Source organism: Sus scrofa, chromosome 2 (assembly GCF_054392235.1).
Source record: "Sus scrofa isolate SSC_HxYL_T2T_F1_AM1 chromosome 2, Sscrofa_HxYL_maternal_Yorkshire_Landrace_v2.0, whole genome shotgun sequence".
Taxonomy (NCBI): domain Eukaryota; kingdom Metazoa; phylum Chordata; class Mammalia; order Artiodactyla; family Suidae; genus Sus; species Sus scrofa.
Window position 1 is genome coordinate 118148272 of NC_139384.1, and position 12590 is coordinate 118160861.

General features: G+C 34.9%; 1 long non-coding RNA gene across 4 annotated transcripts in view; it reads right to left on the reverse strand.

Annotated features, from left to right (window-relative positions):
* The window catches only part of LOC106509513 (uncharacterized), a 265044-nt gene that overhangs the window by 90479 nt on the left and 161975 nt on the right, over nucleotides 1–12590 (reverse strand). For 3 of the 4 annotated variants that reach the window (XR_014838429.1, XR_014838428.1, XR_014838430.1), the window contains one exon: nucleotides 9265–9356. The exons of the other annotated variant lie outside the window; for it this stretch is intronic. This is a non-coding gene — a long non-coding RNA (uncharacterized LOC106509513). The remainder of the gene's footprint in view (nucleotides 1–9264; nucleotides 9357–12590) is intronic. 4 annotated transcript variants of the gene reach the window in all.

Here is a 12590-nt window from a genome sequence, read left to right on the forward strand (position 1 = left end):
AAAAAAACTGAATCACTTTGCTGTGTACTTGGAACTAATACAATATTAAAAATCAACTATATTTCAATTAAAAGTTAAAAAATACATTGCAGTGTGAATCTGAGAGTACTGTTTAAAACTCCAAGATATATTTTTCCAGTATATTACTAAAGGACTTACTATATGTCATGTTAACGTCATAGTTTTCCTGTTTTGCCCTTAAGATTATTGGGTTGTTTTTGTTTTTGTGCTTTTTAGGGTCACACCTATGGCACATGGAAGTTCCCAGGCTAGGGGTCAAATCAGAGCTGCAGCTGCCAGCCTACAGGACAGCTACAGCAACATGGGATCTAAGCCACGTCTACACCACAGCTGACAGCAAAGTCAGATCCTTAACCCCATGAGAGAGGCCAACGATTGAACCCACATCCTCATGGATACTAGTTGGGTTTATTACCACTGAGCCATTGCAGTGGGAACTCCCAAGATTATTACTTTTGATAATTTCAAATCTGTGCAAGTTTTATACTTGCACCTGAACCTACTTTGCTAACTGGGTTAGGTTCAAATTATAAGAAAACTATAACATTAAATTTAGTTTAATTAGCAAAAAGTTAAGCAAGCTCAGGTGACATTTATTATACCAAATCTTACATATAATAAGTACTCTAATTAGTTGAATTGATTACTTTATTTATTCAGAAAGGAATACTCCTAGAGATTTAATTATAGTGTAAAACTTAAGTATTTTCAGATTTATGCCATATCAGGAAAGGTGAACCCATCTTAATTCAAATATCATCCATTTACCATGTGCATATATTGACTCATCCAAAAGTCTCTGTGCATATATGAGCCTTGAATATTTTGGCTCAGAAAAGAGGTTATTTATAGCTAGCACCTACATTCATGATTAAAATTATTTACAAAAGAGTTGATTTTATCATCAGCTTTGGGAAAGGGGCATAAATGAACTAACTCCATTCATATTACAATTGTTTTTCCCTCAACTGATAATCTCTTAAGAGTTTTACTGTGACCTTATCAGTTACTGCTTATATTTATTAGTGGTTTTCTTATATCCTTGACCTCTACACCAAGCTAAATTTAAACCTGTGTGAATTCAAAAAAGCATATTATTTATGCTTTACTATCCCAATAGACTTATTTTACTCACATTAATAAAATCCAATTTAGCAATGCAGCAATTATGAAAATAAGATAATGCCTAATGAAACATTCATCAACTTATTATCTTCTTCACTCATTCTGCTCCACCATGTTTTATTTCATCATTTCTCTTATTCTAAATATTTTATTATCTAATATTATTTGGTAAAAATTGAGATAAAATTTAACTAGTAGGAAGGTTTCTCAGAAAAAACCCACCAAAGACAACTAAAAATATATATGATGAGAAAGATTTTAAAAATTGTTCTTAAATTTAGAAAACAGATTTTTTTTCTTCTTTATTTTTTGAGTTTTTAAATTTCCTTGTGAAAAACTGCTGTCTTTTCCCTCTGGTTAAACTTAAGTACGATTGGAAGGAAAGAGTGAAATAATTATTTAAGAAATATTTGTTCAAAAGATGCAAACAAAATAATCCAGCATAAGGCAATAAATCAAAGGACAGACACTTAGAAATTAAAGTTGAAATCCTAATTAGGATACCTTGCACTGCAAACATGCCACTTTTTGTGAGCTAATTAGACTTTTATATTGGAAAGCTGTATAATTGAGTCTATATGGTTATGAGAGATGAAATTGAAAACAATTGCATATTTCATGACATTTATATTCCTGAATTATCAAACATAATTGTTTTTTTTTATTTTTGCAGGTAACTGGCTTACAATTTTTACAGTTACTGGAATATATTCTTTTGTTGAAGACTTTTCATAATCCGTATTCAAACAACTTCATTTCAAAAGCTTCAGAATGTTACTGTTTCAACCCATGAGCTCCAAGAAAATATATATATTTATATACTGTTTTACTAAAAGGGAGACACTTTATGGATAAGCTAATAAAACATTTCATCATACTTTCTCATGGATGGCAACAGTCTTTTTATTATAAAGTCAGTATAAATATTCTATTATTGAAAATTTGTATGATCTTTTACAAAGCTGTGTCCATAATTTTATACTGTAATTTTCATATATGAAAAATATGAGGAATTAAAAGAACTGAGAGAATGTCAGCTATTCAAAAGACCCTGAAAAAAGGAATAAAATATTAGTACACGTTTTGAATTCAGAGAGGATCAAATTAAGTAATTTATGTGTGAAGGAAAACAGGGCAAAATGTGAAAGAGAGAGAGAAGTGTTTGGTTATGTCGGCAAGTGAAATATTGTTAAATACTATTTTGTTCAAAGAATGGGTAAGTAGAACCTGTAAAATATCAGTCAGTTTAGGTTCCAAAAAAATCCAATCACAGAGAGAAATGTCAACAAATTCTTATTTTGTATTTTCTTTACCCATGCAGTGCATGTCCTGGATGGCCCTGCACCACAAAAGAGACCCAGGGTGATGGAAGATATGCTGCCTTATATTTTTTATCTAGAACAGGAGGCCACTTTGCTTATTGCAATAGGAGAAGAACTCAGAGAATACCTTAGTTAGAAGCTCTATCCCAGAGGTAAAACTCATCACTTTTCACAATCTAATGGACAGAATTCATTGTCTCTGCCTTATTATCAATAAGCAGAAAAGTATAATATTCACTATAGATCCAGAGGGAGGAGAAAATTAGATGTTAGTGAGCACTAGTGTTGCTCATTGCATAGAAATAGAGATGTTTCTGTTATGTTTTAGCTGATTAGCATTCTCTATCTTAAGAATATTTAATTAGGAGTTCCTGTTGTGGCTCAGTAGTTAACGAATCTGACTAGGAACCATGAGGTTGTGGGTGTGATCCCTGGCCTTGCTCAGTGGGTTGAGGATCCGGCGTTGCCGTGAGCTGTAGTGTAGGTTGCAGACGCGGCTCAGATCTGGTGTTGCTGTGGCTCTGGCATAGGCCGATGGCTACAGCTCCTATTAAACCCCTAGCCTGGAAACCTCCATATGCCACATAAGCGGCCTTAGAAAGGGCAAAAAGACAAAAAAAAAAAATTTACTTAGATTCAAGTACTTAATTTTTAATTTCGATTGCTTCATTTTAATGATGCATCCACTTTTTAGCATCCTAAATTTCTTCTTTTATGAAATAAGTTATGATACAATGATACTATTGAAATATATTTCTATCTGATTTTGCTATTTCAGATATACATTGTTCTCCTAAAACTGTTGCTCTTCATTTTGTAACTATGTTGGAAAGGACCATTCTTACTATAATATAAGACTACATTAGTAAAAGTAATGATCTGGGAACCAAACTTCAAAATTCTGTGTATGACAATATGCAAAGAACTTTCCTCTCTGAACTTCATCAACAGAATAATAATATTATCTACCTTTTAGGCGGGTGATGTGTATTAAATAAAATTAAATGTTTAGATTGACTTCTGTTCTCTGGGATATCAGAGTTAAAAAAAATCTATTAGGATTATAACAGAATCAGTCATATACTTTGATAATGGCTGTATAAATTAGCATCACCCTTTAGAAAAATCAGATTTCATTAATATATATATGTATATATCAAAATCTATCATTTGAGTATAACATCATATCAAAAATTTTAATTGAAAAATTCTGGTATAAATTAGCTTCACCTTTTAGAAGAAGCAGATTCTATTAATATATGTATGTATATATCCAAATCTATCATCTGAGTATAACATCATATCAAAAATTTTAATTGAAAAATTCTGGTATAAATTTTATTTATACATCATTATCATCTATATGTGGGATCTAAAAAAGCCAAAGCTGTAAAATCAGGGAGTAAAATGAGGTTACCAGGGAGGGTGGGAGTGGGGAAGATAGGACAGCTGTCATTTAAGGATGCAAACTTGTAACAAGCGGTAAATGAGTCCTAGAGATCCAAGGCACAGTAGAGTGAAAATAGACAACGATATTCTATTCTAATCATCAAACTTGCTAAGAGACTAGAACTTAATTATTACAACCACTACAAGGAAATGATAATTCTATACTGTGACAGATGTGCTAATTATTGCTACAATGGCATATTACAATATAGAAATGCATCAAATTAACATACCATCACCTTAAATTTTCACAATGTTATATGTCAAATATATTTAAAGATAATATAAAAATAAAGAAAAATGAAATGAAAAAGACTACAGAGTTAAGTGAATTATGAAAAATTCTGTGTAATTACTAAAATTATAATTATGAAAACTTAAAGGGGAACATAAGTTTTGTTTAGAGTGAATGTTAAGTTGGAATTAACCAAAATATGTAACTGCATTGATATGGAAAAGATTTGAGAAGAAATTCAGAAAAAATAAATGTATTTGATGATTCAGAGTGGTTGAATTATAAATGAATTTTACTTTTAAATGTCTTTTTGGTGTGCTCTTGTAAAATGAAATGATATAAAATACTTCATCATGTGTTGATGGTTCTGAGTATATTCACTTGTTAGGCTCTAATGAAATTCTATCAACTCTACCAGCACTTTCTATGAAGCACAGTGAGTAAGCCAATTAATCAATTACATTCATTGAATGATTACTGTCCTGAGAACTTTAAATGTAGCACTTTGAGAGCCTGCCTTAACTTATTTGATATAGCATAGTAAGGTTAGTTCTAGTATTACTCTGTATGAATGAGAAAACCAAGCTGCAAAGAGCTTCCGTAACATGTTCAAGTTTACCAGATGAGTAGGTGCTGGATCTGGGCATGAACCCCAATTCCATTCTCTTTACCACTTGCACACTGTTTCCCACAACAATTGAGAACAAAGTGACAGAAGTCTGTATTGAAAGAAAAATTATCCAAAATAAAAAGAAGAATAAGGGGCAGAAGGAGGAAGCAAAAGAAGAGGCAGGCTATAAAATTGGTTGTGATGATTGTTGTACAAATATAAATGTGATACACTTCTGATGAAGCATGACAATGGGAGAAAAAAGAATGTATACATGTATGTGTAACTGGGTCACCATGCTGTATGGCAGAAAAAAAAATGTATTGGGGAAATAACAAAAAAAAATTTTTTTAATTCATTAAAAAAAGGAAGAGGAAGGGAAGGGAGAGAAACAAGAGATTCAGGAAATAGAAAAATATATTGATAAGATAGAAAGCATATTAAAACTATGAAATAGTATGATTTCAGTGGAGTTTTACCCAATATAAAATGGAAAGTTATATTATTCAATATGTACTAAAATTTTTCTTTTTCTGGAATATTTATTTTACAGGCACTCCTCATTTTATTGTGTGCATCGTGGACATTGCATTTTTTCCAAATTGAAAGTTGTGGTAACCCTGCATGGAGCAAGTCTATTCAGCTCCATTTTTTTCCAACAGCGTTTGCTTACTTCATGTATCTGTGTCACATTTTTACAATTCTCACATATTTCGAAATTTTTCATTATTTTTACATTTGTTATGGTGGTCTGTGATCAGTGACCTTTGATATTACTACAATTCACTGAAGGTTCAGATGATTCTTAGCATTTTTTGACAATAAAGTATTTTAAAATTAAGGTATGTACTTTTTTAGGCATAATGCTATTGCAATCTTGCCATACTACAGTACAGTTTAAACATAACTTATATGCACAAAAATTTGTGCGACTCGCTTTATTGTGATACTCTGTTTCAGGAGCCTGAAAGCAAACCCACAATATCTCAAGGTATGCATGTAGTTAAACTTTCATATTGTTTTTTTGCAGGAAAAAAACTCTACCTCCTTTAGCTTAGCCCTAGTGACACCAGAATTCGATCCACAAATTTGTGCATTCTAATGGTTTATACACAATCTTTGTGAACCAGTCTTAGACCTCTAATTCTCACTGCCACAACATAATGCAGCCTGTGCTCTTTTACTTCTTGCTTACGTTGTTGTAAGAGACTTTCAACCACTCTTCTTACCTCCATTTCCCCTTCAATCTAAGTCTGTCTTTCTCTTGTCTCTCTTCACATACATACACACTCACACAAGTTCATCCTCAGTCTTTCTGATACAAACTTTCAAATGGATCATATTCTATATGAAAATCTTTAATGTCTTTTTTGTTTCTTACTGCAGCAACAAACATGTGACTTGAAAACTTTCATTTTCTGATCCTCGCCCTAGATCCTTCTACCTGGGTTGTAGCTCCTTCAACTTCCAGATAGAAATGGGGAAAGCAGCCTTTGTTCAGTATATTAACTTAATCAGCCCATGACAAATAATAACCTGCAGATTACATATGCCAGATTTTGCTTTTTGTGGTTTTTTTTAATAGTAAAGAGAGTATCATTAAGAAAAATATATTGCTGCATCAGATAGCTATCTCCTCATACTAAAGGACCCCAAACATGGTCGTTTAAAAAACAAGCATTTAAATTATCTCAGAATTCTGTGTTTAACTGGGTGGTTTTATAATGCAGATGATCTTGGGTGGGTTCTGTTGAACCCTCTCATTGTCAGCTGCTATTTGACTCTATTGTCAGCTGCTCAATCCTGAGGGACCTGGAAGATTTAAGGTGTCCTCACTCACATATATGGCAGCTGGCAAACCAGGTGCATCAGTTTCCCTCAACAAGTCTTCTCACTGCCCAGCAGGCTCTAGATTACTCACTTGGTGGTCTAAGTTTTCCACACCCAGCAATAACAACAACAAAACATCCTCAATGTGCAACATTTTTCAAGCACCTGCCTCTGCCTTTTTGGCTAAAGTCCCACTGGCCTAGGAAACTATATGGTCAATCCAGATTCCAGGGCTGGTGAAGCTGGATCCACCTCCTGACAGAAGGTTGCCACAGCTTTTTTTTTTTTTTTTTTTTTCCTTTTTTGTCTTTTTGTCTTTTCCGGAGCTGCATCCGCCGCATATGGAGGTCCCAGGCTAGGGGTCGAATCAGAGCTGTAGCCGCTGGCCTATGCCAGAGCCACAGCAACTCGAGATCTGAGCTGCATCTGCGACCTACATCACAGCTCACGGGCAACACTGGATCCCTAACCCACTGAGTGAGGCCAGGGATCGAACCCACCAACTCATGGTTCCTAGTCAGATTCATTAACCACTGAGTCATGGTGGGAACTCCTGCCACAGCTTTTATAATTTATGTCTGTCTGATAATTTCCCCATTTCATCTAAGTTGTCATTTTTTTGCCTAATGATATTTATAGCATTTAATGATCTTTATAACATAGGTGATTTATTCTGTTTTCAAAGATTGGTATATTTTTAACTCTATTGAAACAAAGCATAATTAATTCCATTGCATATATTAACTGAAATTACATTGTGAGACACAAAAAGTATGGGAGCAGTTTTAAAGTAGTTTAGTAGCATATGTGAAATAAACACACACAAGTCTGTATACAGACATACACATAATTCACAGGTATAACCATAGGCTTCTCTTCCAGGAATACTATATAGTTAATATTATCTGGATACATTTCTTAAGATGAAATATAAAAATTGAAATTTGATGAATGTAGTTTCTCTGCTCTTATTGCTAAGACTACCTGCTGAGTGCTGAAGACATGCAAAGACAGATGATACTGCTTTAGTGAGCTCTACTTGCAGATCTCCTTGTAGCCCGCATCCAAGAAACCTTTTATTAATGAATCCCCCTCTTATTGAGAATCATTACTCATATCCATGTGTTGTTAGGAAGGAAGGATGACAGTTGGTTCAGGGTGATATTAAGGTTAATGATTTTCTAAAGGATAAGAAAACACAGGGTACTGACAGTAAAGTCTGGCCAATTTTCTCACATTCATCTATTTTATCAGATAAGCCATTCATTATATGGGCAGAGACATTTTTACACTGGAACAAAACTGCATAATTTAAAGTATCATATTTTTTCCAAATTCTTATGAAAAGCCTTCCTAGAAACACACATCAGTGTGAATTCTTCATCCCAATATTTTAGATGACATTCATTTATATATATATGTATACACACACACATATAAAATTTGTCTATGCACATTTTGTCTTTGCATACATTTGTTGTTCACAAGCAAGTTTGCTTATGAAATTTATAGAAATATACATGACATAACAGATAACTGAAATCATGCTACTGTGCTCAGGCTATGAATTCTTTTCTAAGGATGATTTATGAGTCTATGATTCTATAAAATAATAAGACACTATGATAAAAAATATTTTATTAAAGAAAAATTTTTGATTTATGAAAACTTTATGAGTGTAAAGATTATAGATGTGGTTTGGGTAGATAAATAAGATAGATGAGAGAGAGAGAGAAATAGATAATACATACATGGGGGTTGGGGCAGAGGTGGATGAATGGGCATATGTATGTGTGTATAAAGCATTTGTATATCCTTTAAACACAAGGAAATAATTTTTTGATGAACTGAGATTAGCTGGGAACAAAGAATGTTATTTTTATATCCATAGGCCATTTCGTTAAAAAGAAATTTTTTTTGCATATTTTATAATATATTTGATATAGTTGTCCTAAAAAACTAGATTTTTATATTTCTATTGTAAAGAAAAGTGTTTCTGTGAATCATATAAGTAAACTGACATAAAGTAGTACTCTATTGGAAGAGACCCAAAAATCCAGTTAAACTTATTCACAATATATAAGTTTGAATCTTCCTCGCCTTTTTTTTTTTTTTTTTTTTTGTCTTTTTAGGGCCACACCCACAGCATATGAAGGTTCCCGGGTTAGGGGTCGAATCAGAGCCGCAGCTGCCGGCCTACACCACAACCACAGTGATGCTGATCCCAGCCACGTCTGCAGACTTCAGCACAGCTCACAGAAATGCTGGATCTTTAACCCACTGAGCGAGTCCAAAGATCGAACCTGTGTCCTCATGGAGAGTTGGGTTCGTTACCACTGAGCCACGATGGGAACTCCTTCTTTGCCATTTTTATCTATAGCTGATACCCTTCCTCTTGACCTTAATGCTCACGTAACTACTGTTTAAGGATTTATATTTTGGTCATCTCATAAGAATCTCAAACTCAAACTATAAGAGTCCTAAGAGTTCTCCTGTGGTGCATTAAGGATTCAGCGTTGTTACTGAAGTGGCTTGGGTCACTTCTGTGGAGTGGGTTCAGACTCTGGCCCAGGAACTTCCACATGCTGTGGACATGCCCCTCCCCCCCCCAAAAAAAAACCAAAAACAAAACTCTAAGAGTTCTTCAGAGCTACAAAAACTGCCTCACTTACCATACTTCGTCTATGTTAAGGACTTCACCATCTACCTGCTCACTGAAGGTAGAAACTTCAGATGCTTAAAATCATCTGAGATGCCTCCCTGTCTGAAAGATAAAGTACAAACTATTTAAAATCAGCTCAACCAGTATCCCCATCCATACAGATGCACATGCATTCTTTATTTCAACCATATAATATTACCAGAAATTATTTCAGTAGGCCATGTACTCATTTCTTTGCTTTGGTGGGAAAAGAATACATTCAATACTTATTGGAGACCTACCATGTTCTAGACATTGTTCAAATAAATGAGATACACAAACAAAAAGCAAAACTAAGTACCTGCATGGAACACATTAGGTTTAGTGTGGAGTTAAAGAAAAAGGTGTAACTGGAGATAGGAATTGAGTATCATCAGCAGAGAGATATGTAAATTGATAAGAGGAAACCAGACAATTCAAGGGTGTAGGTGCAGACAGAAGAAAGAAAAGGCACAGGCTTGAGGAAGAGAGGAGAAAGGACCAGCAATGAGACTGTAGGCTCAACAAATAAGAGGTCAATAAGATGAACAGATTGTTGGATGTGCAATTCTAGAGAAATGAACAAGAATGAAGCAGGAATAAGCAAACAATGAGTTATATGGAAATGAGATTATGGAAAGGTTGTAAAAGTAGGAATTGACATGGTCTAGGATGTGACCAGAGGAGAAAGTGGTTAAGATAAGTGATGGCCAAGCTTTTTTGGGGGGAGCACTTCAAGGAACAGAAGGGCCAAAGGGTTGACAGGATCATCTCTGTATATATTCAAATCACCAAGAAATAAGACCTAGGTAGATTTGAGGAGAACAACAATGAAATAGTAGTTGATAATTTCTGAGAGATTGAGAGCCCAGGTATTTGTAGATGACAATGCTAGTGATGGACTGTAAGACAGTAAAAGCCAAAAATGTCATGCAGCTTGTGTGTTTTAGGACAAACAGGAGAGAGGTATGGAATTATCAATGAGCAACCAAAAGGAAAAATAATCCAGTTTTAAGCACAGTGGTCTTATGAGGTATGAAAGAAAAACAAGTACCACTTGAGGCAACTTCGGGGGAAAATAATGTATCATGAGAGGGATCCAGACTTCTGTGAAATGGTTAAGGAAATATTCAGAGGTTGACAATAGAAGAAATTTTGCTATTGATGAACAATGAGTTCCAAAGCTTTCTTTTGTGGGGGAGCCTGGGGTTAGATGGAGACTGAAAAGGGCATGTGCAGAGTAGGATGACATTCAGGAGACCTAAGGAAGATAAGGAAGTCTGGGGCTTCCTGTGGTTACTATATAAATCTCACGCATTTAATCATGTGGATCAAGTTATACATATTTAGCAAAAACACAACCATCATGGGGCATGAAGCAGTGAGTATCCCAATGTGCAGAGGGGTAAAGATCCTGTGAGGGGCTGGATAGACCTGCTCTGACTATGTAGATGGAATTGAAGACTTGATGGAAAATCAAACTCTAAGCAGACTTCTCATAAATACACTAATGAAGGCTTAAAGGCTTGAATACTTCCCATCTTTAAAGGTCTAGTTGAAATGTCAGTCTTTTTATCTTCTCTGATCATCACAAGGGACTAGACTTATTTCCTCTTCTTGTTTCCTTAGCACTCTGTTCATCCAGCTATCACCATATGTGCTTGCCTGCCTTTCCTACCAGACTGTGAGACTCTTCTGTGAAGAAACAATTTATCTTAATGTTCACAGTGTCTAACAGAGTCTGGTATACATATGGTACTCAGGAAGGAGTTAGAATTGGTGGATGAAAGCATAATTTCTAAATCAGGACTTCCCAAACTTTTGTGGGCCCATAGATCACCCAGGCATCTTTGAAAAGGCAGATTCTGATGTCTGGGCTGGGCCTGAGGTAGTACATATTTAACAAGAGTTCAGGTGTTACTGATGCTACTGGCCCTCTTCCACACAGGGAGATGCCAGGCTCTAAAATATATCAAATGGTAGGCACTTAGGCATTACAATTTTTATTATAATGCATTATTCCCATGGGCCATTAAAAGAGTATCCAATTCTGCTCATTTGTTAGCAGTAGATTTTTTTGCGGAGGGGGGACTTTTTAGGGTGGCATATGGAAGTTTCCAGGCGAGGGGTCTAATCAGAGCTGCAGCTGCCAGCCTACACCACAGCCACAGCAACTCAAGATCTGAGCTGTGTCTGTGACCTACACTACAGCTCATGGCAACACCAGGTCCTAAACCCAATGAGTGAGATGAGGGGTCAAATCTGTCTCCTCATTGATGCTAGTTGGGTTCATAACCCACTGAGCCACAATGGGAAATCCTAGACATTTTTTTTCTTATCTTTTAATTTTGCTTTGCTACAATCTTTAATAAAGCTTTGTATTAAGTGTTGAACTCCAGGTAAAATTACATTAGAGTCCCCATGAGATGGATATGTACAAACTAACCTTCATGAACTTTTCTGAAGAATAGCACAGAAGTGGCTAAAAATCTATCTGAACAATGCCAGGAGAACTAGTTTGATGTGAAAATATTTATCCTTGCATCTCCGGACCCAAGATGCCATTTGTTTGAATGAGCTTTCAGTAGGCTGTGGATTTGGTCAATGCTCTAGTCATTCAGGTAGAGTTTAATTTCTTAGTAGTGGATCTTAATAAATATACAATAGAGATTTGCGTTTAAAGGATGTTTGCTGTTAATACCTGTGAAAAATATTTCTGAAACTTTCTGGTACAAGTGATCTGCTAAGATCTTACCTAGTTGAACTCATTTAGGGATACAGTACAGGAATGTTGATTTCCAGAGTGGAAAAAAAAAAAAACTATTCCTAACACCATTAGCCCACTCTGTTTCTAGACTGAATATAAAGCATGTGTATTAGTTAATTTGATTTGGAATTAACTTTGTCAATTTAGAGTTTCTTATGTTTTAGGTTAAAAATGCATTGTTTGTACTAAAAGTAATAGACACTTTTGCAGTCATAATATACATATGTATTTTTTTCTGCATTATTTTTTTTTCCAGCTGTCCCTAGAGCATATGGAAGTTGCCAGACCAGGCCAGCAATCGAATCCAAGCTGTAGCTGTGATTACACCAAATCTGCAGCAATGCTAGATCCTTAACACACTGTGAGGGTGAGGGATAGAACAGGTACCTCCACAGGGATAAACCACATCATTAACCCATTGCACCACAGAAGGAATTCCTGTATTAATTTTTAATTAATTAAAAGTATAATAAAATCAGGGAACAGGTATGATATAAGCCTTCTATGATAAAACTAAAGAACACCATTTTACATTTACAAATGTGAAGATA